Source organism: Macaca fascicularis, chromosome 1 (genome assembly GCF_037993035.2).
Source record: "Macaca fascicularis isolate 582-1 chromosome 1, T2T-MFA8v1.1".
NCBI lineage: Eukaryota > Metazoa > Chordata > Mammalia > Primates > Cercopithecidae > Macaca > Macaca fascicularis.
The window spans coordinates 44947367-44974785 of record NC_088375.1 but is presented as its reverse complement, the minus strand read 5'-3'; the positions used below and the strand labels follow the sequence as shown (position 1 = coordinate 44974785).

General features: G+C 37.9%; 1 long non-coding RNA gene across 1 annotated transcript in view; it reads right to left on the bottom strand.

Annotated features, from left to right (window-relative positions):
* LOC107130324 (uncharacterized) overlaps window positions 1-27419 on the bottom strand; it is a 34092-nt gene that overhangs the window by 340 nt on the left and 6333 nt on the right. Inside the window, exon 2 of the long non-coding RNA XR_001492321.3 lies at window positions 6835-6955. This is a non-coding gene — a long non-coding RNA (uncharacterized lncRNA). The remainder of the gene's footprint in view (window positions 1-6834; window positions 6956-27419) is intronic.

The window sequence follows — 27419 nt, the reverse complement described above, 5'->3', positions numbered from 1 at the left end:
TTAATAAAAACCACAGTCTACTGCCACCTAGTGGACATTAATTTAGAGACTCCATTACTTTATACTTAGCCACACCTTTGGTCTTGGAATATCTCTATGGTACCTGTGGAAATCAAAGTGATAACTATCAAACAACATTCGCATCAAGTGGGCAGCCCTCACAAGCAATGTTCTCTCTGGATGTAAATTGTACTATTTCTGCAGACTCTATTCCTAATGGAGTGTCTTTCTCTTCTTCATAAATGTTCTCTTTGTTACCCCAAATAACAAAAATGAAACCAAAACAAACAACATTTCACTTGCACTATAAAATTTAAAATAGAAATAATATAATGTTCTGCCTGTACCTGACACTCAATATGTTTGGTAGATTTCATTACAGTATCGCTGCTTCATCTGGTATTTTTCTCCTCCATGGTGGTTCAACAGCTTTTCCCTTCTGATTTCATATACCATTGTCTAAAAAATCGTCATTGCTAGGAACTATTAACGTCTAATTTCCTTTCCTTCTGAACGATTTTCTAAATGAAACAACAAGACATTTTCTACCTGTGTCTCTGATATATCATTCTCATGACCCCCAGAAAGTATGCATTGATAATATCTAACAACGTCATTGCTTCAGTTAGATCTCACCATCTCTCAGAATTGTTGCATGATCAAGCTCTTCAATTCAGAAATTCTTCTTTCTGACCACAACCTTCTATTACTTGCTTTCTTAAGCTCCCATTTTACTTAGTGATGCTCTTTTTACAAAGAACACACTCTTGGGTGACAGGGGAGGTGGGGAGTGACTCACTATTTTTAGGTGCCTAATTTTGTTTAGATGAGTATAGACTTAAAACTGGCACCTGAAAGACGTCAGTCACCAAGTCAGAATACCTGATTTCAAGTGCAGCTTACAGAATTGAGGCTACACATCCAAACCTTCTTAGATGGGAATGAAGACCCCCTCTCCATTTGTTTCTCATTTTGGCTTTTGTTTCTCTTTCAGTGGGACAGATGTCTTTCTCTCCTACTGCACACAGGCTACTTCCAGTGACTAGGGAAGATTACTATTACTATCAGCATCTTAGTCTAGCAATCGTCAGGGGTAAAAGTATTTCCTCCTATCAACGACTAAATAATAACCCCAGGGAAAAAAATCTGATTGGCCCTGCTTGGGTCACATGCTTATGCCTTGGACCAATCATTGTTGCCAGGCAAATGAAGTAATATACTTGGAGAGGTTTGGGTCATATGTTTAGTTTTTGTGGCAAGGGTTCAGAAGGGAGGGAACAGAAGAGTCTACCAAAATGATTAGATAACCCAATTCACCAAGGTCACTAATGTCTTTTTCTAAAACAACTTCAGGGGCTGCTTGATCTGTCACTCATGGAATTTCTACCCTATCCTCTTCTCTCTTCCAGAAAGAATCCTTTGTTTACCCATAATTTATGCCGTTTTATACTTTGTCTCTCTTTCAAACTTTCCTTTAGTTTCTAATCATAGAAACTCAGCAACATGACTTCCCAATCCTAAATTATCAAGAAAATATTTGAATTGCCAGCTCTTCTTTTGAAGCTAGGCACTGGCCAACTTGAGAGCCACCTTTTCCCTATCCCACCCCAGTCAGAGGAGAAAGAATTACTTGATAAAGCACAGATTTATTGAGGGTGGCAGAGATTTCAGGTGAAATAGCCGTCATTGTCTTAATCATGATCTTCAGGACTCTATCTCATTCTACTCAACTATGCTTTCTTCCCCAATTTTGATCTGATAGGCATTTCTTTGAGGCTACTGTGAGAATTTGCAATTTCATGATGATTTAGGGGCTTGTTAATTTTCTTCCAATGATGAGTTTCTGAGAAATTGAAATTGAAATGGTTTGAATAAACCAAAAAAGCAGAAAACGTTAGTTTTATTAGCCTCCTCTGTGCCATACTTATGCAAAAAAAAAAAAAAAAAAAAGAAAGAAAAAGAAAAAAAAAGTCTCTACAGCACATCTATTAGAGAACAATTAGATGACCAGCAAGTTCACATCAATTTATTAAAATTAAATCACTAGGACGTATTAGGAAACAATATTGTCAACCTCCAGTATTCTCCTCTCCGGGTCCTAAATTTATCACCTTTTAGGGCAAATCGGCTGCTTCATTTTGGATTCTGCCCAAGGCTCTCTTGATATGTAGACATTTCATTTGCATACAAAAAGGCACACTGCATGGCTGGATAAACCAACCATCTGGCCTAAGCAATTTATCTGGATTATTACTGAACTGTACAAAACTATGTAAATATATATTCCTAAAATTCCAATTGCTCCCTTATCCATCTGCCTTACTGCCTTTCCCTTCAGCAACCCTGATTGTAGAAAGGATCATTTGCTTCCTCAACCCCTGACACACAGACACACGGATACATATGCACACATCTTCCTGCTCTATTGACTGTTGCTAGTGAAAGTTGAGTCATAAAGCCAGGTCACTTGGTCCACTGCCAATGTATGCAAGTCAGACTCAGTCAGACTTCGTAGCTGATTAACATGCCTTTTACTAATCTCTAGTTAAATCCCCATCACACTGTCTCATTTTTCTAAATGCTCATTCTAAAATGTTTGCATTCTCTTCCAGTCCTGGATTCCTTATTCTCGAAGGTAATCTATTTTATAAACTCAGCACTAGGTATACTAATGAATAAATAGTATAGTGCATCTGTGTGTTATTCTTGACGTTATAGGTAATTTGATATAGGAACTCATTATATAACGTGAGTTTAGTTTTTTATAATTAAACTGTGGTTGTGTGTCTAAAGTTCTTTTATTTTTTTGAGATGGAATCTCACTCTGTTGCCCAGGCTGGAGTGCAGTGGCACGATCTCGACTCACTGCAACCTCTGCCTCCTGGGTTCAAGCAATTCTCCTGCCTCAGCCTCCTGAGTAGAGTAGCTGGGATTACAGGCATGCGCCACTACACCCAGCTAATTTTTACATTTTTAGTAGAGACGAGGTTTCACCATGTTAGCAAGTCTGATGTTGAACTCCTGACTTCAAGTGATCCTCCCACCTAGGCCTCCCAAAGTCCTGGGATTACAGGCATAAAACACTGCACCCAGCCTAAAGTTCTTAATTAAAGGACCTCTTTAATTATTATTAAGCAAAACTGGATTTTGGAGATTCCAAGTGATAACTTTAATTCACTACTCTATGTCCTTATTAGTAAATATATATATATATATAACCCAACCTATACAATATAGTGTATTTAAAGCATGGAAGAGCAGAGACTCTGAAGCCAGACTGCTTGAGTTCAAATCCTGACACTTCTACTCAAAAATGTGTGAGTGACTTTGGGCAATTTGCTTACTCTTTCTGTGTTTCTATTTACTCATCTACAGCAATAATTTGTACCTCATCAAAAAAAAAAAAAAAAAAAAAAAAAAAAAAGCTTAAATAGTTAACATTTGTAAATAGCTTAGAAAACACTACGTTTGAAAAACAAACATCCCTAACCCACCTTCCACAAAAAGAAAGCCCACCTGCTTGGTCTTAATCTGTTGATATATGACTTTATTCCATGCTCGGACTTTATGTGTTGATACATGACTTTATTCCATACCTATTCTTTCATCACAGGTGAAACCCCTGAAGTCAATACCCACTTTCTCACCACAATTCACTGACCCAACTCTTTTTACAGGCAGGTCTGCATTTGAGGAGTTGCATCATCAATTCGGTTGATTTCAGTAGAGGAAAACATGGGAGTTTGGGGTAAAAGTTTTAGCCAATAATAATGAGTAACCATTTGGCTACTTTTTGTCCTTTGTGTATATATACCACTGCAACATTGCCCATGGCCAGTGGCAAGTTGAGGATCCAGGACATCTCAGTGTCCAGGCTATGTGCTCTCAGGCACACAACTATTAGCACTCTATCTCCATGTCTTCAACTCCCAACTCTATCAATTACACTACCCACAGAAATTTGTATTCTACCCATAGTATTCCACCGAAACTGTTTTTCCAAAGTTATTGATGGATAATCTAATAGTTAAAGCTATCTTTCTATTTTTTACCACACCATTAGAACTTTGTTAGTTCCTTGTTCCTGAGGTTTTATAACACTCTCTTAATTGTTGGAGTGTTTTTCTCATCATTTTTTTTTTTTTTTTTGTCATCTTTATGGGCTCTTCTTTCTGTGCCCCCTACTTAAACCCTTATTTCACTATATGTTGACATGCCCCTATTTATTCTGCCTTTAATCTCTATGCTTTTGAAATTGCAAATTTAGGTTCAATTTTCTTATTCACTCCCAAATTACGGCCATAGCCCAGTGGTAATTATGCCTGTATCATTTCTTCCCCAGATTACATCATAACAATATGAAATAGTTTCTCTGCACCTCTAGTCTCATCCCTTTCAAAGCCCTAAAGTAATCTACCTAAACTAATAGTGCTTTCATGGGTCTATATAATCTATAGAAAAAATTCTAAATTGTATAATGGAGTCCACATGACCCCCCACATTCTAGAATCTTTCTACCCCTCGATCTTGCTCTGCAACATTTCTTGCCTTGCACATTCCTCTGTAACATCACCAAATATGTGGTATGGTTCATAAATAACACATATTGTTTTGTTTGGCTTTATTTTTAAACCTCTTGCTTTTGTATGTCATCTTCTCTGCCTGTAATAACTTTTCAGTGACTTTATCTGCATCCTTTAATAAGATACAGTTTTCACATATCAATTCCTCCAGCAGCTTCTGATCAGCCTGTCTCCCAAGCCTGGGTTAAATGCCTTCTTTCATTGCTCCCTTGGTATCCATTTTATGTATTTCGTGGGATATTAATTGAATCTTACTTAAACTATACTCTTTAATACTTTAGGTGTTCTTTGATGGTGGAAACAATCTATATTTACACATCCCCAGTTCTTCCAAAGCATTTGTCTTTTAAAAGGCACTCCATGATATTTATTGAATGGATGAATAAATGATTCAATGAATGAATAGTTGCATAGGGGCAGCAAAACTCTCAAGAAATTGACCCTTGAAATATACTCAGTGACCTCCTTCATGAAATTCTAAAACCTTATTCAGTCCAAAGACACAACGCTAGTTATGCTGCCCTCGTGTTTCTTTCATACAGAGACAATGAATCATGCCGAATTGCAGCTCTTAAGACCTTACAGCAAATGCACAATGCCCTGTAGGACATTCATCTTTCATACCGCATTGTATTTTTAAATGATAATTGTTGTCATAAATGTTCTTACTCACATTTCAGCTAGTTAAAAATTTTGCCTGCCTCAATAAAATGAAAGATGCCAGATTGTTTACAGATGAATTAATCATGACATTATCTCTGAAACTTTTAAATTACATCAATTACATTGCATTTAGCATCACAAATAACCTGCATATTAAACAAATGGAATCTTTTCTTCTATTAATAAAGATTAAATCATTAACTACCACTACTTGAATAGCAATGTGACTGCAGTCAATGGCTCCCAAGCCAGACAAGAAATCTTACTCTGTCACAAAGTATATGCCATCCCTTCAGAGACATCATCAATCTTTATGGAATTTGGGAACATTCGTTTTCTTTAGAAGTGTTCATCTGTGGATTGATTATACCATTTTGACATGGTAGGCTGCCTAATGTTGAGAGCTCAGGAGAGCTATGTAGAATAATTACACATTAAAAAATCCAATGCTTAGGCATCTTTGTGAAGCATAAGACAAGCATGTCTTTTCAGTTTCCAATTTAACTTTTTAGATACTTAAAATATTTGGATTTGGTTGATCCATGTCTTTCAAGCAGTGATTTTCAGATATCTAAATCGGGTCAGGTAAAGCCTTCAAACATTATGTCCTGTCGTTTTTGTGAATTCTGTATGACTATACAAGAAAGACAGAAATCATTAAATAAAAATTTTGTTAAAATATACTGGTCTCAAAACATTGGCAGAAGTAGCTTTTAATTTATTTTATCAAGTTAATTTTTGTTACCCTTGTAAAGCCGAATATCTGAGACAGGTCTCAGTTAATTTAGAAAGCTGATATGGCCAAGGTTGAGGACCTGTGCCTGAGACACAGCCTCAGGAGGTCCTGACAACATGTGCCCAAGGTGGTTGGAGCACAATTTGGTTTTCTACATTTTTAGGGAGACATGAGACATCAATCAATATATATAAGATGTACATTGGTTCCATCCAGCAAGGTGGGACAACTCCAAGCAGAGTTGAAGAAGACAGTAACCATTTCGTGCCTTTTAAAAGGGGAGAGAAAACTGAAAATGGTGAGATGCAATAAAAATTAAACTTTGGGTTGAAACAATTAAAATCTCATATAATTTATTAAGAGTCAATCAACCTTTTAAGAAAATTTCATTGTTTCTAACCAATTCTTAGGAAAACAACAACAACAACAAAACCATGAAAGCCTTTTAAATACAAACACACATGCGCGTGCACGCGCGCGCGCACACACACACATCTTGGATGTTAGCTTTAATTGAAGCTGATTTTTAACCATTGAGGTCCTTTAAAAAAAAAGCTTTTAAAATCTCATTACCATATTTCAGCTAGGATAAATTGCTGCTATTTCAGAAGTACCAAGTATCCAACCAGGAAGGGCTTGATTTAGGAACCAAACCCAGACTGTTGTGGTGAAAAAAAGAAAGCAGAACTTTAGCTATCGAACGGCAGCTTGGGGAGACAACCATTGCTCTTTCAGTTTGGCCTGGCTACCAAATAGGTGGCCTTGTTATGTAAATAAAGCCCCTTAAGTAGTCAACATCAAAAATCTTTCCTTTTTTTTCCTTTTGCTGGCTTTCTCCCTTCACCACACTACCTTTTCTTTTGTGTGTGTGTGAATTTAGCCACTTCAGAGGACTCCTTCCCCATAATTGGAAGCTTTCCTTTGGAGTTGATCAAGTAGGATATAGAGTTGGTCAAACCCAATAGAAAAAACACTGAAACAATAACAAAAACAGAAACAAACCAAAGTTAAGCAAAACAATTGCACAACTTACACAATTATGGAGTGGTCTAACGGTAAGGAGAAATCAAGACCAGCTGGTTATTAAGCTTAACTTTAGCAATACAAACACCAATTCAGTTACTTACCAAGGGCTGGGACTCAGGCTGAAGACTGCTCTCTACCATCCTAGATGCAGGAAAAAACTCAAGCTCATTTTCCCTGTTGAACGCCAGCTCAAACTCAAAGGAGTTATTTGCCTTCCAACGTCTTGGAAGTAGGAAAAACTTGCCTTCTTTGTGTTGGAAGCAAGTAAAACTCCCCAAAAAAGGAGTTGTACAGCAAAATAAACTTTAGATCGTAATCACATTTTAGGAGATCATGGATTCTCCAGAGGGGGTGCTTCCAGGACTCAGCAAATTGTCCTATTGGTGTGAGCCATAAAGACAGCCTCAGGCTAGTACCAAATACTGATAGGAGATTTGTCAAAGGTCAAGGGCACCTCCACTCAGAATCCGTTCATGGTTACCAAAATGTGAACCTCGAATATCCGAGACAGCTCTCAGTTAATTTAGATCATTCTGAGCAAACTATTGCAAGGACAAAAAAACCAAACACCGCATGTTCTCACTCACAGGAGGGAACTAAACAATGAGAATACTTGGACATAGGGTGGGGAACATCACACACTGGGGTCTGTCATGGGGTGGGGAGTAAGGGGGAGGGATAGCATTAGGAGATATACCTAATGTAAATGATATACCTAATGTATAGTTAATGGGTGCAGCACACCAACATGGCACATGTATACATATCTAACAAACCTGCACGTTGTACACATGTACCCTAGAACATAATGTGTAAAATAAATAAATAAATAAAATGAAACCAAGTAAAACAAAAACAAATAAACAATAAAAAAAGAAAGTCTATTTTGCCAGGGTTGCCAACACGTGCCCATGACACAGCCTCAGGAGGTCCTGATGACATGTGCCCAAGATGGTCAGAGCACAGCTTGGTTTTATACTTTTTAGGAAGATGTGAGACATCAATCAAAATATGTAAGATGTACATTGGTTCTATCCAGAAAGGCAGGACAACTCGAAGCAGGGAGGGGGCTTCCAGGTGAAAGACAAATAGTTGCATTCTTTTGAGTTTCTGTTTAGCTTTTCCAAAGAAGGCAATTAGGTATGCATTTATCTCAGTGAGCAGAGAGATGACTTTGAATAGAATGGGAGGCAGGAGGCCAGGTGTGGTGGCTCACACCTGTAATCCCAGCACTCTGGGAGGCCGAGGTGGGCAGACCATGAGGTCAGGAGTTCCAGACCAGCCTGGTCAACATGGTGAAACCCTGTATCTACTAAAAATACAAAAAATTAGCTGGGTGTGGTGGTGGGTGCCAGTAATTCCAAGGCTGAGGCTGAAGAATTGCCTGAATGGGAGGCAAGTTTGCCCTAAGCAGTTCCCAGCTTGACTTCTTCCTTTAGCTTAGTGATTTGGGGGCACAAAGATTTATTTTCTTTTCACACCCTTCACTTATTATAAAAAGTTAATAAAATCAAAGCCCTCCAAAATCAAATTCCTCCTATGATCTCGAAATATAAAACTAAACCATAAAAAAGACAATTACAACGTATAGCTAAAGCTATAAAGGAAAGGTCTGGCACCACACCTTCCCTTAAGTGTAGGATATCTTTGACAGAACATGAAAGAAGCTTCAGTCTTAGGCTCTTAGAAGCTGCTCCTTGGGCTATTCTTTGCAGCCTCCTGCTTCACCTTGCACAAACTTAATGGGTTTCTTAGTAGACAAGAGAAAGGGAATTTAGAACAATTGACAACCCCAAACACCACAGAACTATCGGCAAGAGTGAAAACAAACACTAATTCCTAACCACTCAGGGTGTACCATAGGTGTTCCGGTTTTGTGAGGATTAAAAATATGACTTGGATGAATTTAGCCTTGATAGTATCCTATTTTCTCCCCTTCACTCAGATGACCTTCCTCTGAAGTCTTTAAGAAAACAGGCTGTGGCCGGGCGCAGGTGGCTCAAGCCTGTAATCCCAGCACTTTGGGAGGCCGAGACGGGTGGATCACAAGGTCAGGAGATCGAGACCATCCTGGCTAACACAGTGAAACTCCATCTCTACTAAAAAATGCAAAACACTAGCTGGTGAGGTGGCGAGCGCCTGTAATCCCAGGTACCCAAGAGGCTGCGGCAGGAGAATGGCATAAATCTGGGAGGTGGAGCTTGTAGTGAGCTGAGATCCGGCCACTGCACTTCAGCCTGGGCGACAGAGTGAGACTCCGTCTCAAAAAAAAAAAAAAAGAAAAAGAAAACAGGCTGTAAGAAATCAAGGAAATTAAATCTAATGTTGGTGCACAGAAAGTCCCTGCTACAATTAAGGTGACCATAGGTCTCAGCTTGCTCAGTTTATATCTGTTTGCCCAGTATTGTAACAGGACGAGCCACAGACAAAACCTCTCAGACACTGAGTTAAAGAAGGAAGGGCTTTATTTGACTAGGAGCATTGGCCAGACTCACGTCTCAAAAACCGAGCTCCTCCCAATGATCAATTCCTATCCCTCTTAAGGGCTTACAACTCCAAGGGGTCTGTGTGAGAGGGTCGTGATCGATTGAGCAAGAAGCCCGTATGTGACTGGGGGCTGCAAGCACTGGTAACTAGAACGGAACAGAACAAGACAGGGATTTTCACGGTGTTTTTCCATACAATGTCTGGAATCTATAGATAACATAACCGGTTAGGTCAGGGGTCAATCTTTAACTACCAAGCCTGGGGCGTGGCACCTGACTATCTGCCTGTGGATTTCATTTCTGCCTTTTAGTTTTTCCTTCTTCTTTCTTTGGAGGTAGAAATTGGGCATAAGACAATATGAGGAGTGGTCTCCCTTAGTATAAATATTGATGGCATCGACTTTGGCTCAAAAATGTGTCATTTTAGATGATGTTACATGGTCACTTAAGACATAGTCTTTGCTAGTGTAACTGCCTTTGCAAAAATTACAATAATGGCAAAATAATGGCAGTGAAGGAGATCTGATCAGGCTAAACCTCATCTTTCCTTTGGCCTTCAAGCTGCCTTTAATTATTCCTCTGCTTAGGCCAAGATAACTTTGGGAGCCATTTAGTTTATAGTTGAAATGATAATAGCCCTTCCCCAAAACTCAACCACCTTTGTAAAGTTAATGAGACACCACCAGGCGAGGTGGATGGAGAAGCCTGAATTCTGCTAAGGTGTAGATACGAACAGTTGCCAGCCGTTATATACAAGTGGTCACAAGATATGCAACTTCCCCAATTATTCCTGCAGATAGTATCACCATTGTGGAATGTAAAATTAGCCTTTTGAGATATCTTTTCAGGTTTTTTCGCATGTCGGAACACCAATGGCTCCACCTGGACCCACCAACTCCTCCTGTGACCCCACAGAGAAGTGACTCAGCATGCAAGAGGACCATTCCCACACAGATATGCCTCCAACCAATCAGCAGCAAGCACACATTGCCTAAACCCCCAAATCCCTTCCCCCAAAATACCTTGGAAAAATCCTAGCCCTCACATTCTCTGGGAGACTAATCTGATTGAAAATAAAACTCTGGTCTCCTTTTCAGCTGCCTCTGCAAATTAAACACTTTATTGCAATTCCCCTGCCATGACAAATTGACTCTATCTGGACAGTAGGCAAGAACCCACTGGGCAGTTACACTAGAGCAGCAACAACACCCACTAGAATACTCATGGTAACAGGCATGATGCTGATGTACCAGCTAAAACCAAGGTCTCTTCAAGGTTACCCTTTAGCAATATTACCTATAGCAACAAGGACAATAGAAGGAGCATTAAAGTATAGAGTTGAAATCAACACTAGTGTCTCCTGAAGGCAGTCTTTCCAGGGCCCTGATTTAGGAAAGCCTGGATCATGCCACAGGAGGAGGAATAAGGGTGAGAGATGTTGCCAACTCACTTGTGCACTGGTGAGGGCTGGAAGACTAGACACTAATTTAAATAGCATGTAGGTCACGGCTGGTATCTGAGAGGGAGAGAGCCTTTCCAAGGTTTATCTTTATCAATATTTTAGATTTTGAGCATGTGAATCTAGATGTATTCAGGAATGAGAATGACATTCAAATGATATTAAAAACAGTATGCAGAAAATCTAGATGTAAAGAAGAAAAAAATGGCTAAGTATGTTATAGTATATTTTCATTCCAAATATTATACAAAGTAAAATTATTCTGTAAACATTATGACAGAGGTTCTAGTTCAAGAAGACTGACTAGAGACATCAGATACCAGTTGTCATAAGAGGAACCAAGATTACTTACTTGTAATCATAACTCAAATAGATTATCGAGGGGAATGTGTTAGAACCTAGTGGAGAACTCCCAGGAAGAAGCTGGGGCACAGAAAAAGAGAAAAGCAAAAGACTGGCAGAAATCAGCTGGGAACCCCAAACAACTGGTATTTCATCAGAAAGATAGGTGGAAATGTTTTGGCTCTCCTCATCCGTGTGGCAGACCTCTGATATCTGAACTGTCAGACAGCTCCTCTACCTTTGTGAGCCCAAACGCTGGTATATGCTGGTATAGACAGCAAATTGGTGACTTTCTGAGGGCATTATCAGACTACCAACTCACTACAGGTTACTCACCCTTCCTCTAACTTGAGCAGTGGTGACCCGGCACCATACTTGTGGTGAAGCCATCAGATAACTGTGTCTTACCCAGGGAATATCAGCCCTTGTGTCTCCATATCACGGGAACCCCTGCAGACACTCCCCAGTGCCTGCTCAGATTATGTCAGCTGCAAAGGACTGGCTGGACCTAGGGGAGTTGCAGAATTTCCAGGGGTCTATGCTCTGGGGAGGGAGTCTATCCCTGGGGAGGAAGTGTTGCTCCTAAAAGAAGGGAGAGTGCAGCTCATGAAGGGAGCACTTCTTGGGACAAAGAAAATCAGATCATGTGCTTTTCAGTGCCCAAGTGTTTCCCATTTGTGAGCTGTAATGATGGTCCTGCTTCCAGCAGTGATACAGGTGCTGTGGTTGGCTCTGCAAGGGAGGACTGTAGTTCCATTCCAGTGGCCAAGCAGCTTCCGTGCTCAGGCCCAGGCATAGAGAGGAGTACTTCTACTCTTCCTCTGCTCACTGCTACAAACACAGCTGTGGCCACTCCCATAGGAAGTTGGCACAAGCATGCTGGGGGAAAGCCTTTCTGAGGTAATTAGGGGTGACTGCATCCCCACTGGCAGTGTTCACACTAGGCCCAGAGTTATGTGAAAGGTGGGGAACTGTTCCCTCTTTACACAGAGCACCAGCATTCCTGTAGTGGAGAGCTAGAAGTTTCTGTGTCTGGGGCTGAGGGGACAGTTTCTGCACCACAGCCATTTTGACAGTGAGTTTACAAGGCAGGTGTCTTTTATGGCCCTTGGCAACATTGCAGACCAGATATGGACAGGAGTGTCTGACAGAACTGTGTGTCCTGACTACCAGGACAAGAGTGTGACAGGGAAATGGGTCACGTTCCTGCCTGTCCAGGCAATAGAGCTGGAGCAACCCCACTCCCATACTCTGGGGATATCCCAGCGCATTTCACCCTAAGCTTCCCTAGCACCTCTGTCAGGGCTGGTGCTTGTACTTGCCATTGGGGGATCCAAGGGTGAGCTTGCCCAGTCCAGCTCCAACTAGCTTCATCCCCTTCTGTGGAGCTGAGTGGGGAGCCCAGACCACTGAGCATTCCACAGACTAACCCATTGCCTGAGCCAACAAAGAGCTTCTCCATGTAAACAAAGAACGAGGATCAATCCTTCTGCTACCACCACACTGGGTTCTTACATGAAAGAACCACCTACTGACTTGGAGGTTAAACTACACAACCCAATACTAAATCTCCTGACACAAGCGCACAGTGCATGGGAACAAGATAAGAAGCTTCTGGAGACCTCCACTATTCTGACCCTGGGGGAGGCCATGAGCCTGCTCACATGCCCCAGTACATTGCTACTACAACCAGCATTTGAGAAATTCACCACATTAAGGATATCTACAACCAAGACTCTACATACAGCATCTTTACCACAGAAAGCACTCAGAACCAAAGCCAAGTGGCCGTATGTAGCATACATTATAGTCACATCCTCAAGGGAAGAAAAAAGTTCCATCCAAATAAAAAATTCAAAAATAAGGAGAAATAATTTCTCGCTATGAGAAGAAACTGGAGAAACAATTCTGGAAGTATGAAAAAACAGAGTGTTATGACACCCCTGAAGGATCACACTAACTCTTTAGCAAAAAATCCTAATGAAAATCAAATCTTTGAAATATCAGATAAATAATTCAAAATATTGATTTTAAAGAAGCTCATTGAGATCCAAGAGTAAGCTAATAAAAAAATACAAAGATATCAGAAAATCAGTTCAGGAAAATGGTCAAAAATTTGCCAAAGTGATAGATATTTTTTAAAAAGACAACTTCTGGAAATAAAAAGTTCATTGAGGGAATTAAAAAATATAGTAAAATGCTTTAACAATTCACTAAACCAAACAGAAGAATCTCATAGCCACCACGGAATACTACTGAGCATACTACTGAGCCATAAAAAATTTGAAAGTATGCTACAATTATGTCTTTTGCAGGAACATGGATGGAACTAGAGGCCATTATCTTAATGAAAATAACTGAGAAACAGAAAATCAAATACTAAGTTCTCCCTTATAAGTGGGAGCTAAATAGCATGCACGTGGACAGAGAGAGTGGAATAGGCATTGAATACTTGGGAAGGTGGGAGGGTTAGAGGAGAGTAAGAAATACGAAATTACCTAATGGGTACACTGTACACTATCAGGGTAATGGTTATATTAAAAGCACAGACTTCACCACTATGGAAAACATCCAGACCACACCACTATACAAAACATCCAGACCACAAAACTGCACTTGTGCTCTCTAAATCAATTTTTTAAAAATATTGTGAAATTACATAGAAAAATAGTTATAATGGTAAGTGAATAAAATATTTTACATATGCATATGAATAATATCATTATGGCTATATTAAAATGTATGCATGGAAAAGCTGGAAGAACATTAAAGAAATGTAACTAATGATTATCTTTTAGTAGTAAGAGTATGGGTGGAATTTCCCTAAAATTTGCTTTTTTACATTTTCCTAATTTTCTTGAATAATCTATACAGTTTCTTTAATGTAAACTTCCAAAATGAATCTTCTACTTTGTTTGCTGTGCATCTATTGAATAAAACTCACAGAAACAATAAGCAGATTTCTGTCCAGGTTCTGTCTTCTTAAAACTCTAAAAGGACTTTTTTTTTAATAAAGGACATTTCTCTATTCCATTATTTTTTTTCCACTATCTTCCTTCACAGAAAAAGTTCTCCAAAGAATTGTCCTACACCATGTCTGTATTTTATCATCTGCTTCCAGCTTCTGGACCTGCTTAAATCTGACTTCTCATTTCTTCTACCTTTGTATGGTCATGAGTTACTTCAGCGTCACTAAATCCCATGAACACTTTTCCAGTACTATCACTTGATCTGTCTCTTCTCCTTGAAACGTGGATTTCATTAAGTTTCCGTGACACCACACTTATGATTTTCTCATACTTTGGTGTTTGGCACTTTTTAGTCTTATGTGCCAGCTTAACCTTTTTTTGTCTGAATTTCAAATGGGCAAAAAATAAATGGCCAGTCACAGACTCTTTTCTCACCCTATACTGTTGCCGAGATTACAGTATCTGTCTCCATCACTTTAGTTATCATAATTAGGTTGGAAATTCACGTATTTATATTCCTGACATAGTTCTCTAACCTCATTTGCAAGTACTCAACTATCTACTCAACACGTACACTAAAATGCTATTTAGGTACTGCATCACAATATGCAAACTGAAATAATGTCTTGGCCCCTTTCTAATAAGCTCCATCCCTGATGTCCTTTATATTGCCAAATGATATAGTCATCCACCCAGTTGCTTAATCAAAAAATCAGCAGGTTATATTTGTTGGCTCCATCTCATCTTCAAATTTATCCTAGCACCAAGTCCTGTTGATTCTCTGTCACAAATAAATCTCCAATTTGGCCACCTATCTGCATCTGCCTTGTTGAAACCAAAGATAGTTTTTATGCTCACAACCAAAACCATCTCCTAATCCTCATGATATGTCACAAGATCAATTTCATGGATCAGCATTTCAAAAATAAAGTAAAATGGAATAATATACAAGAGAAGAATAGCAAAGAGGAGATAATATTGTATAAATTGTTAAGCATTTTTATAAAAATTTTGTTTTAGCTGCAAGTGTGCTATGTGCTACATGCGGTTTGTTGTAAAAACTGTTGTTATTTATGAGGGTAACATTAACAACAGACTAGAAAAACACTGTCCTAACTACTGTGCTTCTGCTTTGCACTTTCTAATCTGTTCTTTAAATTTCCAAAAACGCTACGAGAATAATCTTTAACAATTGCTGATCTGATTATGCCATTGTCCCATGTAAACAGTACTTTCCTAGTGCCTTTTGAATAAAATCCAAAGCCCTAATCGTGTCAATTTAAATTCTGCATTATCAGGCATCTTCCTCTCTCTGAAACTTGCAGGACACTGTCCCTCACTTTCAATAATTGAGGAACATTGATCATCTTTGTGTTCTGGCCTCTGCATCCTCTGGCCTCTGGTCTTATATTCTGTACTCTCCTTGAGATCTATACACGTGTATCCTTCGACTCTCAAGATCTTCCAATTATTCAGATCTCAGCTTCCACATCCCTTTCTCCTGAAAGTTTTGCCGAATTTATCCAGATTCTTTTTCCTGTTTTGTGTTCTACTGACCTGTTGCTCTTAATGTTGGTAAACTTAATATGTAATCAGCCTTCACTCTGTACACAGCAACTGACTTCCTTGAGGACTGTGAGTTTTCCCTGGTGAGTGGTTACTATCTTGTTTGCTAGACCAAGTGCTCAGCATAGTCTCTGCCTTGGAGTGAGCAGTCAGTAAGTATACACTGAATAAATAAATGAACTTCATGAAAAATATAGGAGCCACCAAAAGAAACTCTTTGTATTTCCCATCATAAAATCTACAAAAAATACACTTATCCACACCTTTTTTTTTTTTTTTTCCTCTCAGAGTATGTGTATTTGTGTATCCCTTTTCTCATCTAAGGTAATCATGCAGTGTGGTGAATCCCATCACTATCTCCCTCTGAGATAACTCACTCTATTGATTATACCCTTTATCTCATTTGTATTCATTCCTTCCATTACTCCTGGATCTTTCTGGTTAGATTTTATACATGTTTATAATACTTCCGTCTTAAAACAATCAAATAAATGAACAAAACTCTTGAAACTCTAAATCTCGTTTCAACTACCAATCAATACTAATTTTAAGAGCTCTGCTGAAGGGGGAGACTTGCACAATTGCAGAAAGCTGATTTGGGAGGTGATTTCAGAAAGCTGCAATGAATAAAGAGAAGAGGAAAAAAGGTCAGCATAGGAGCACTGTATCGTGGTCATCACGGTGGGACCTTCTAAAAGAAAAGAGACTACCTTTCAGAATTGTGTGCCTGAAGAATGGCATGCTGGAGCATTTGTCCACTAGCTCCTCCAACCCAGAGATTAAGAGTCTTTAATCTCATCACTGAACTGCAGAGCCATGCCCATTCACTCAGCAGCAGAGTAGGTTCTCAAACAAAAGCAGAACAACTCACAGCATGCCCTCTGGGACTCTGCTCTTTGTCCTCCCAACGTGTTTCAATCTGAACTCATGACGTATCACTCTACTGGCATTGCTGTCAACACTGTCAACTTGTGGGGGATAGACAGAGTGATATCAATGCACCAGTACCAAACATCACGGTTCAATCAAAGGCAGCACATGGTGCAGAAAAGCAGGAGTTTAGGAGATGACATGATGGTCCAGTCTTGATTTTCCCTGACCTTCAACAGTATTTGGCTCAGTTGCCCACGTGCTTCTTCTCAAAACACTACCTTCCTTTTTTTTTTTTTTTTTTCCATGAAATGATTTTCCTTGTTTTCCTGAAATTCCCTTGTGGCTTTCTCAGTCTCCTACGCAGATTTCTGTTACTTTAAACATTGAGATTTCTTAGGATTAGGACCTAGACTCTGCTCTTCACATTTCATTCTTTCATTTTTAATGCTGTCTCATTGTTCTATAACTCTATTATCTTTTTTACAAGTATTTGTTTAATGTCTGCCTATTTCACAAGATTGTTATTTCCAAAACACCATATTTTTCTCAATGCCATCATAAAGCACAAAAGAGAAATACGTTACATCTAATTAATCAGGAGTCCATTGTTTTCGGCCCTACTACCCTCTGGACCTGCCCAATTGTTCTCCCATGCACAGTTGCCTGTCCTTGTAGAAACTAACCACAGGGAAAATAGGGCAGGCCTATGATTATTCAGCAGCATAAATCACCATTCTCAGCAGAGTGCCAAAAGCCATTTAAAGCCCAGCTTCAGAATAATTTTCAAACACTATTTGGCTCTTCACAGTGATATTTACTCATAAAATAACCCCGTCTTCAATCATCAGCAAGTAGCGAAGTGTGATTAAAGCAATCTTTTGCAGATTTTTGGTTATGCAAAAGATGGAACAAGTCCACTGTTTAAGAAAGTGCAAACAATATAATAAAAGTATTAGATGGTTTCTGAGGAAAAAAAAAAAATTTCCTGTTCAGTTTTTATGCATTATAAACAGGTAAGGGAAACTCATCTAGGACTTGGAAATGCTGATGAAGCAAAATTGCTGGTCAGTTAGGAGTAAACAGTTCCTTCAAAAGAAAAACACCTCTTGTAACACTTCCTTTTATGTGATAAACAGTTTGAGGTGGTTATAGGGGAAGTGATGCTTACGAGGTACAAAATTAGTTATATTCAAATGTGCATGTGTCATGGGGGAGTGGACTGAAGATTTTCTTGAACGAATGTAATATTTTGATGAGCATACAGGAAGACATATGTAAGTATAAATTTTGAATATTTACTGAGGGAGTTTATTATCTCTAACTAATTTGGAATATTATATTTAATTATCTAGGTAAACCAATGAACTCAAAGCCACCAATAGATTATTGGTGTATATGAATGCAGAGTCTAAAAATAGCTAAGCCATCATAAATATTATTGTCATGATTTATTAATTTAAAGTACTAATGAGTCATTAAAACTCTTCTAACTAGCCTCTGTTATCAATCAACAAATATTTACTGAACAGTTATTAGGTATCTTCATGCTCTCACTTTGCTATAGAACAGCATGGAAAGGAAAAGACAACAAGAACCAATTAATTCTATATAGGGGACTAATAAAAAATTTTGAATTATTTGCCTTGAGTATGGACATTGATCTTAGAAAGGACAATTTAAAAGACCAAATTGCTTTACAATTTACTGCAGATATTCACAAACAAACAAAGCTGCTAATTAATGCAGTAGCCATGCAACAAATAAAAGGGATTGGGCATGGTCTGAAAAACAGAATAAACAAGTATTCTGTGCTTCTGAAGAAAAATCTATTTCTAGAGGAATCTACCATTGTTTTGGTACTACCTTTGCTCTGACACAAATGATGAGATTTTCTCTCCAAATTTATGTTTATTTTTCTTTCTTCTTCTTCTTCTTTTTTTTTTTTGTGAGACAAGATCTCTGTCTGTCACCCAGGCTGGCATGCAGTGGCATGATCATGGCTCACCACAGCCTCAACCTCCTGGGTTCAAGCAACCCTCCCATCTCAGCCTCCCAAGTAGCTGGAGCTACCAGTAGGTGCTACCATACCCAATTATTTGTTTTTACTTTTTACAGAGACAGGGTCTTGCTATGTTGCCCAGGCTGGTCTCAAACTTCTAGTCTCAAGTGATCCCCCTGCCTTGGCCTCCCAAAGTACTAGAATTGCAGATGGAAGCCATTGTGCCCAGCCTAGTTTCATTTCTTAACTAGGCTAATTCAAACTGACTTTTGTTTCAAGTGACATGAGGATAAGCATTTTAATATATAATGATCCCAAGCTTGTAATTAAAGGGTCAAAATTTTTATACTAAATTTTTCCCAAAAAAAACCCTTTTCATCAAAACGTTTATTTTCTTTATAGATAGACTATTTCCTTATATTCAAAAGTAAAGGATACTATGATTTGGCAGAATATTTGGTGAAAACAGTAGTTAATTAACATCTACCCTATCCATGTAAAAGTGTTAAATAAATATAAATATCCTCTGAAAAAGCACAAACTTTTATGATTTAAAAATGTTTTATAAATAAATAGTTCATCTCTGTGTTATTTCACCTTCATACTGTTATAAAAAACTGTCTGAGATTGGGTGATATATAAAGGATAGAGGTTAAATGGACTCACAGTTCAGCATGGCTGGAGAGGTCACAGGAGACTTACAATCACGGCAGAAGGCAAAGGGGAAGCAAGACATCTTCTTCCCAAGGAGGCAGGAAGAAGAAGTGCTTAGTGAAGGGAAAGAGGTCCTTATAAAACCTTCAGATCTCATGAGAATTCACTCACTATCAAGAGGACAGCATGGGGAAAACTGCCCCCTTGTTTAACTACCTCCACCTGGTCTCTCCCTTGACACTTGGGGATTATGGGGGTTACAATTCAAGATGAGATTTTGGGTGGAGACACATTCAAACTATATTAATCTCCCTAATAATTGCTACATAGATTATAAAACATCCCAATCCCCAAAATATATTTCAATCAACACAATTACCAAATTACCAAAATAAATGAAAAGTCAAATTTCCAATATGAATCTTTATGTACCAGTGCCAGAAGTTTGAGCATGTTTCTTTTAATTGTGAATAAGTGGAATTGTAATTGTAATGAGGGTTGCATGGTGAGACAGTGCTCATGGTAAGACAACTAACATGGGAAAAAACATAAGGCATGAGGTTTTCTCAGTCTCTTCACAGATCATTTGCCTCTCAGTGCCCCAAGTGAGAAAGGAAAAGCTATAATGGTGTATCATTGCTGTAATGTGATGGTCTTTGGAAGTGTGACTATAGCTAAACTATAGACTGCAATAATCAATCAAATACAAATCTAGGTGTTGCAGAAAGGTTTTTTTGTAGCTGTGATTAAAGTTCATAATCAGTTGACTTTAAGGGATACCATTCTTGATAATGTGAATGGACCTTACTCAGTCAGGAGTAAGACCTTAAAAGCATTGCTAAGGTTTTCCCAAAGGAGAAGAAATGTGAGCAGGACTTTCCCCCGCCACACCACCATGGCCAAGTGTTCTAGCCTGCCCTATGAATTTCAAACTTGCATCTCCAACTCCCACAAATGATTAAGCCAATTCTTTGCAAAAATATTTTAATGTGTATCTCCTACTGAGTCTGCTTCTCTGGTTGAACGCTGACAACTCCCTATCATCTTGGTTGTAGAGGAAGAGGCCAGACACTTCAATGTAAAGAAGCCACAATCAGGTGGTTTCTATGGGCCTTGACATAATTCAAATAAGCCATATTCTACCTCCTCAAATGGTGCTTCAAGCTTAGCTTTAATCTTTGAAACTATTCAAGGAGAAAGAAAACTAGAAAAAAGCTGAAAAAATAGGCTAGATAATATATAATAATTTTTTAAGTTATCTTGAGTAGAAAATCAGAGAACTTTTTTGAAAAATCTTTCTGACTGATGTCTCTATAGAGTTCTGTACATTTTACTCACTCATTGATAAAAAGTAACCTATTGGGCTCTGGGAAGAAGAAAGGTAATTCTCCTGAACATAGGTCAATAAATTCCTAAAAACTTTTCATTTTATAAAGCATAGGTGAACTCCCATATTAAAAGGGACTATTTGTATTCAATAATCAAATTCTTTTAAATAAACTATTTCTCTATTGCTGTCTTCATTTATACTTACATTGATTTTTTACATGCACATATATATCTATATGAATATAAATATGGTACAAGGAACATGGCTGTGCTTTGGTCAAGGATAGGCCAAGGCAGGATGTTTACATCAGCAACTTTAGGGCACAGGCATATAACTCCACTCGTTATCACAGCCATGAAGCCATAACATGGGAAGGCTATCACTTGGCTCTACACCAGTATTGTCTGTAAAAGGTATAATTGCCCTTTTAACAATGTGTAGGTATGCTGGTTCCCACAGAAAGGGTCAGAGGTGTCTGTCTTTGCAGACAGACAGAAGGGAGCCAGGACACAGCTCAGCTCACTTGTGCCTAGAGAGAGAGAGCTAAGCTGCTGACCCTGAAGGCAAGAGAGAACCAGACACACAGCTGTGTATGGGGGCCGCTGGACTAAACAGCCAGGACAGGGTGAACAATGTGAGAAAAAGCTGTTGATGAGAGCTGCTGCTGAATAAAATCATCTTTCACTGCCTACGGCCCCTAGAGTGTTCTTTCTGCACATTCACCCACTTCCTCCAGACCTCAGGATGGGCTAGAACCTAACCCCAAACATAACAATTGGCATAGTCGTGAACCTGACATATGGTTATGCAATTTGGCAAATATATGGATTTGAGAAATTATGCTAGGGTTAAGAATCATGTGCTCCATCATGATTATGTGTTCCATCATAAAACCCATGACCAAAAAATAGATAGTAAACTGATTTACACATATGAAATTATTTGAAGTCTCATTGCATCTGTCTTATAATATCCCCTTCTCAGGACTAATGATATGAAAATTCAGGATTAAAGATAAAAACCCATAAATCATAAAGAAAATGACACCTGTTTTTCTTCTTATAAATCATTTTCCAGTACAACAGTGGACTGGATCAATCCATCATGGCTGAAGCTAAATACAACATTAGTTTCCAAAGATATGTACAGTTTTAGTACTCTGCAAAAGCTCATTAATTTTCCTCAGGTATTTGAGAATACAATCATCAATGGTGTAATGAGTGAAAGGAATTTACTAGAACATCTTGATTTTTATTTTAATGAGGAGAAAAGGTAAAGTATGTAGGTATTCCACCGATTGGTTTCACATACACCTCCAACTTAGGAATGTTGTTGTATTTGTTATAAAAAGACAAGTTTTGTAACTAAGCAACATTTTCGAAAGAAACTATTATGATTAGGGTCTGAAGTCCCTGAACTATGTAAGTGTAACTAACATATTTGAAGTATAGAATAAGTAATTTCAGCCTGAGTTTGTAGCCTGGGAAATAGGGATCTCAATTTTCAAACAGGGGAAAGAGGAGGAGGAGATAAAGAAAAGCTGAGAGGGAAAAGAAAGGAGATAAAGAATGGGGTGGAAGAGAAATGTATTCCTGTTTCTAAATGTCGTTGTTACCTTAAGAAACATTTTTAAGTTACCTTTGATTTCTATTCCTGCCTTTTTTCTAACCCCTTGGTCCATTTTCTCAAGTATCTAAGTAACTCACCTGCTTTAATCAGCACTATCCAATGCCCACTCCAAGATTTCTTCCTAAATCCTAAGGTCATGCAACTTTAAAAGATAAGGCCTACTAAATTCTTAAAATCAGTGACTTTAAAACAATCACAGTGACTTAAAATCATTGGAAGTGTAAGAAAAGAATAATAAAACTTTTTTTTTGGATAGAAGAAAATATCCAGATATTAAGTTGGTGCAGCGCATAAGCCATTTATTTATTCATTCACTTCATTTATTCAATAAACATCTAAGTGCTTCTTGCCTTGAAAGACACTACCTAATGTTAGTTTCGCTAACATATTCCTTCTCTTTTCAGTGTCTTGCCTTCTCTTACTGTGGAACCTCACAGACTCTCTTAAAATTTCTCAGTTTTAATGTTTCGTTTTTTGCTTGTTTCCACAACGGCCCATATGTCAGTAAAAGCAGAGGCTCCTTCTGGTAGAAGTAGATGAGGTGCAGCGATTTGTACAGAGGGTCAGGAAGAACCTCATCTGTTACCCTCCATTAATGTATACTCCTGGCAAATTGACTAGGTCAGAAGACTTACATAAAAATTTAATTTACTGGTTAATCAAGTGGACAAAAGAGCTTGCTGGATATTTAAAACTCTGAAGAAAAATCACATTAATTACCTCAGAGAACTCTCTATCAAAGAACTAATCATTCCTAAACCATATTGAGTTCATTGTGCCCCAATATTTTTGGTACTCAAGAGACAGAGACCTCTGCTCCTCATGAGTCCTGTGTTTGAAAGAGAAATTTTCTGTGAAATAAATGACATTTATTAACAAATGATGACTTTATCACTTATTAATCAAAAACATCTACAACTGCTAATCAGAATTTCTGATAGGGTATTTGCAATCAGATTCTGCATAGCCAAAATTACAAGAAATTGCACTAGGCCCAGATACAGGTTTTACTTAAAAGAAACAATTGTATTGATTGTAATAGTCTAATATTAGAGGTGTATTTATTCAAAAAATTCAAATTACATTCAATTTCAAAAAATTATTTAGAGAGATAAAGTCATACTTTATAATAAATGATTATATTATTTCAAGCATTAAATTCACAAATTCACCACGAAAATATTTTTTTTCCAGTTATGTGGAGTAAGAATGAACAAAAATCATTTAAAAAACAGATATGGCTTAGCAAATGTTCTTCCAGGCTTTCTAATTATGTGCTATTCTCTCTTTATAGTACTGCAGAAAATTCAAGTGTTGTAAAAAGTACCTCATCAGTTGCTTGATTGGAAGAACTAATTTAGACTGAACAGGAATGTGCTTTCAGAAAAGGAGAAATGACCTTGTACAGCATGATGTGTACCTACTTATTTACTTTGAAGAGTTTCTAAGTAATTTTCAATTATAATATGATCAATCCTATATAAATTTCTGTTTGTTTTATCCAATCATATTCATTCACAGAACCTATATTGTTGAGGATGATGAAATTATACAAACTTTCAAAATGTAATAATGTATTACACAATGTTTAATAACATGAAAATGAGCAACTTCATGCATTAACATATATTCATTCTACAAATAACTTGGAGTGTCTACCAGGTGTCAGACACTGAGAAAATTATACCAACTAAAACAGACACATCTCCATCCTGCTGAAGCTTAGAGAATTGGCTTCATTACAAAAGCTGGCACTGACATTTTAAGTGTTGTGTTTCAGATACTGTCTACACAATTAAATGTACTAACTATAATTAATTTACTTTTTCAGTAAATTACCCAATAACACTGACTGACTCTATCTCAAAATTATTTAAATCCTATCATCTGTGGCAACATGGGTGAACTTGAAAAACATTATGTTACATGAAGTAAACCAGGCACAGAAATACAAACATTGTATGATCTCACTTACATGTGGAATCTAAAAGAGTAGTTTCATAGAAATAGAGAGTAGAACAGTGATTATTGGAGACTCAGGAGGATAGTGATGATGGAAGATTGGGAGATGTTGGTCAACAGGTGCAAATTTAGACAGACAGGAAGAATAGGTTCTGCTGTTCTGTAACACAGGAGGGTGACTACGCATATACCAATGTAGTGTATATTTCAAGATAGTTAGAAGAGATTTTGAATGTTGTCACTGCAAAGAAATAATAAATGTTTAAAGTGATGGATGTGGTGATTACCCCGATTTGATTATTATACAATGTATACATCCATTGAAACATCATACTGTATATAAATATGAGCAATTATTATGTGTCAATTATAAATGTAAACAATTAATTAATAAAAAGCATTTAAGAAGATGCCATAATTTAACTTAACAAAAAATTTTTAAAAAAGAAAGAGCAGTAAATATTTTTAGAGATATAATACTTACACATAAATACCAGTAACTGAACCAAATTTCTACAATCATGACTTAAAATTAAGTTGCTGAATGTTTTTAATATAGAATTAATGATCAAATACACCGACATTAAGAAAGTTTCAGAAGAACTTCAAGGCAGAAAACGTATGGCTTTTTTTGCTTACCTTTCAATCAGCTTGGAATTAACAGAGTCCTGTCATTCACTACCCCTTGCCGGAATTGTTTACATAAACCAGTCTATTTATTTAAACATTTTTCTTCTGAATTGCAATATTTTTATCTTTAATTTTATCTTAAACTACTAGCACTTTATCTTCCTTTAAAAATTAAATCCTGTTCCTGCTAAGATATATTTGTAAAATTTTTTAAATCTTTATGAGTAATGACAAAAATTCTTATCCTAAAATGTAAGATTGATAACAGTCTCGCCACAACCTAACTTTCTCTTAATCTCAGAATTTCCCCTCCTCAGAGATCATGTAGAAGACTAGAATAGCCTGGTCTCAAAGACAGAGGATTTGTTCTATTTCTGATTGTACCACTGAATTTTTGAATAAACTTTCTCCTCCTCCTCCTCCTCCTCCTCCCACTAGTGTCATTCCTTTCTTCTTCATCCTTTTATCACCATTACCATTTCAAATGAAATCTATTGAAGATGTATAAACTGAGGTTTTTTTTGGATGTTTGCTAAGATATTAGTGTTTAGAGTCCTGCTTGCTTTTCTGTCCACTTCCTTCCTGGTCCTCTGTGACATATCTCCAGGAAAATCTTAGGGCCTGCTGAAGAAAACTCTAGGACTAGATGAATCTCTTCTATCCCATCTAGCAACATTTCTCCTCCTCTTTTCTAAAACAAGTTTATTAATGATTCTGCTAGCTTCTTACTTCCTTCATTAAATCTATCTCATAAGCTGTAATCCAAAGATATTCTTCTTTATTAAATCAACACACTCTCTGTTATATTTTACTATGCAGCATTTTTCAAAGTGTCTTTAGGAAACTTAGATATTGATAGTTGTTAGGAAAAAATTAAATGAGAGAGAAAAAAAGAGAGACAGAGAAAGTGTGACCAATCTATGTCAAATTAGTATGGGAACAACCGGTATGAACAAGATTTACCTGGGATCTTTACTTCAGAAACTCTCAAATATTTTATATTGTGTTTAGGATTCTATACAATGAAGATTTATATGGACTTCTTTATGTGCCTTATCATATCTCATTGTTCATTAGGCTGCTTTTCATGCTTTGAATGCCCTGGACGCAGTCTTCTTGGTAGGACATCATTCTATTTTCAGTAACAAAGTGGTGAATGTGAGACAAGCTATGCTTCCTTTAAATACTTTCACCCTTAATTATCCACAACTTTTATATATGTGTGTGTGGCAACCTAAGAAAAATTCTGGGAGTTAGAGATAACTTAGCACATCACAGCAAGGTTAGAAATCTAAAATATTGAAACTAGGCCTCATAAAACTTAGAAACTAGGCCTCATATAGAAAAAATTAACACCAGGTGGCTCTGGATAGGGTCCCACCCTGCCTCGATAGGGTCCCACCCTGATAGGGTCCCACCCTGCCAATTCCGGGAAACAACCTCATGGGGTCCCACCCTGCCAATTCCGGGGGTCCCACCCTGCCTCGAAGTTCCCGGAATCAGCAACTCCAAGAAAAAAACCTCATAAGGTCCTGCTCTAACCAATTAGAACAAGACACCTTGCTCAGGCCATAGCTAGACCCAATTACCACGCGCCTAAAGCTTTGTTTGAATTTTGCGCCTTAAGCTGTGTTTGAACTTGTGTTTGCCTATATAAACAACCTGTAACAAGCACTCGGGGTCCCAGGGCCAACTTAGAGCTTGGGACCCTAGCGCGCTAGTAATAAATAACTCTCTGCTGCGAATCTCGTGTCGGTGATCCTTCGCTGCGACCCCTGCCCAGGAAGGAATCGACAGTTCGGTTCCAACAATATAATATTAGAAATCCCTGTTCTTACAGCTTGTCAATGCTGCTCATCTCTGGGAATTACTTAAAGGCTTCTATAAGAGATTAAAGCACATTTTCAAAAATTCCTTCCACTAAAAGGTGAAGTCTTATTTACCTCTCCTGGAATCTGGGTTGGCCTTATTTGCCTACGGCTTGCTTTATCTATAGCAAAATGAAACTATTCTAGTTATGGGCTAGCCTTTTATAATGGGCCTGGATGCTTCCACCTTTTATCTTTGAGCCCTAGGACCCCACATAAGAACTCCAGCTACTGTGATGTGAGGATTCCCTCGTCACACAGAGAGAGATAACACACAGGTTCTCAATTGGCAACTCCAGCTAAGCAATGAGCCGATAGGGAGTGTCCAGGGTCAAGCCAGCCCGTCCTTCAGATGACTTCAGTCCCAGCTGCTATCTGTCTATAAACACTTGAGAGATCCCAGGTGAAACTACCTAGCTAAAAGCAGGCATACCACAAAACCATGAGAGAGAATGAGCTGTGGTTTGAAGCTACTGAGTTTGGGGGTGGCTTGTTTAACAGCAATAGATAAATGGAATAGCTAATAGCACCTCACTATTATATAATCATACATTAACCAACACCTTTTATAACCCTTACATTTTTATTCCCATTTTTTCAGTAGGTATATTTTTGTACAATCACGTAGTTCAGAGGAAGGAATA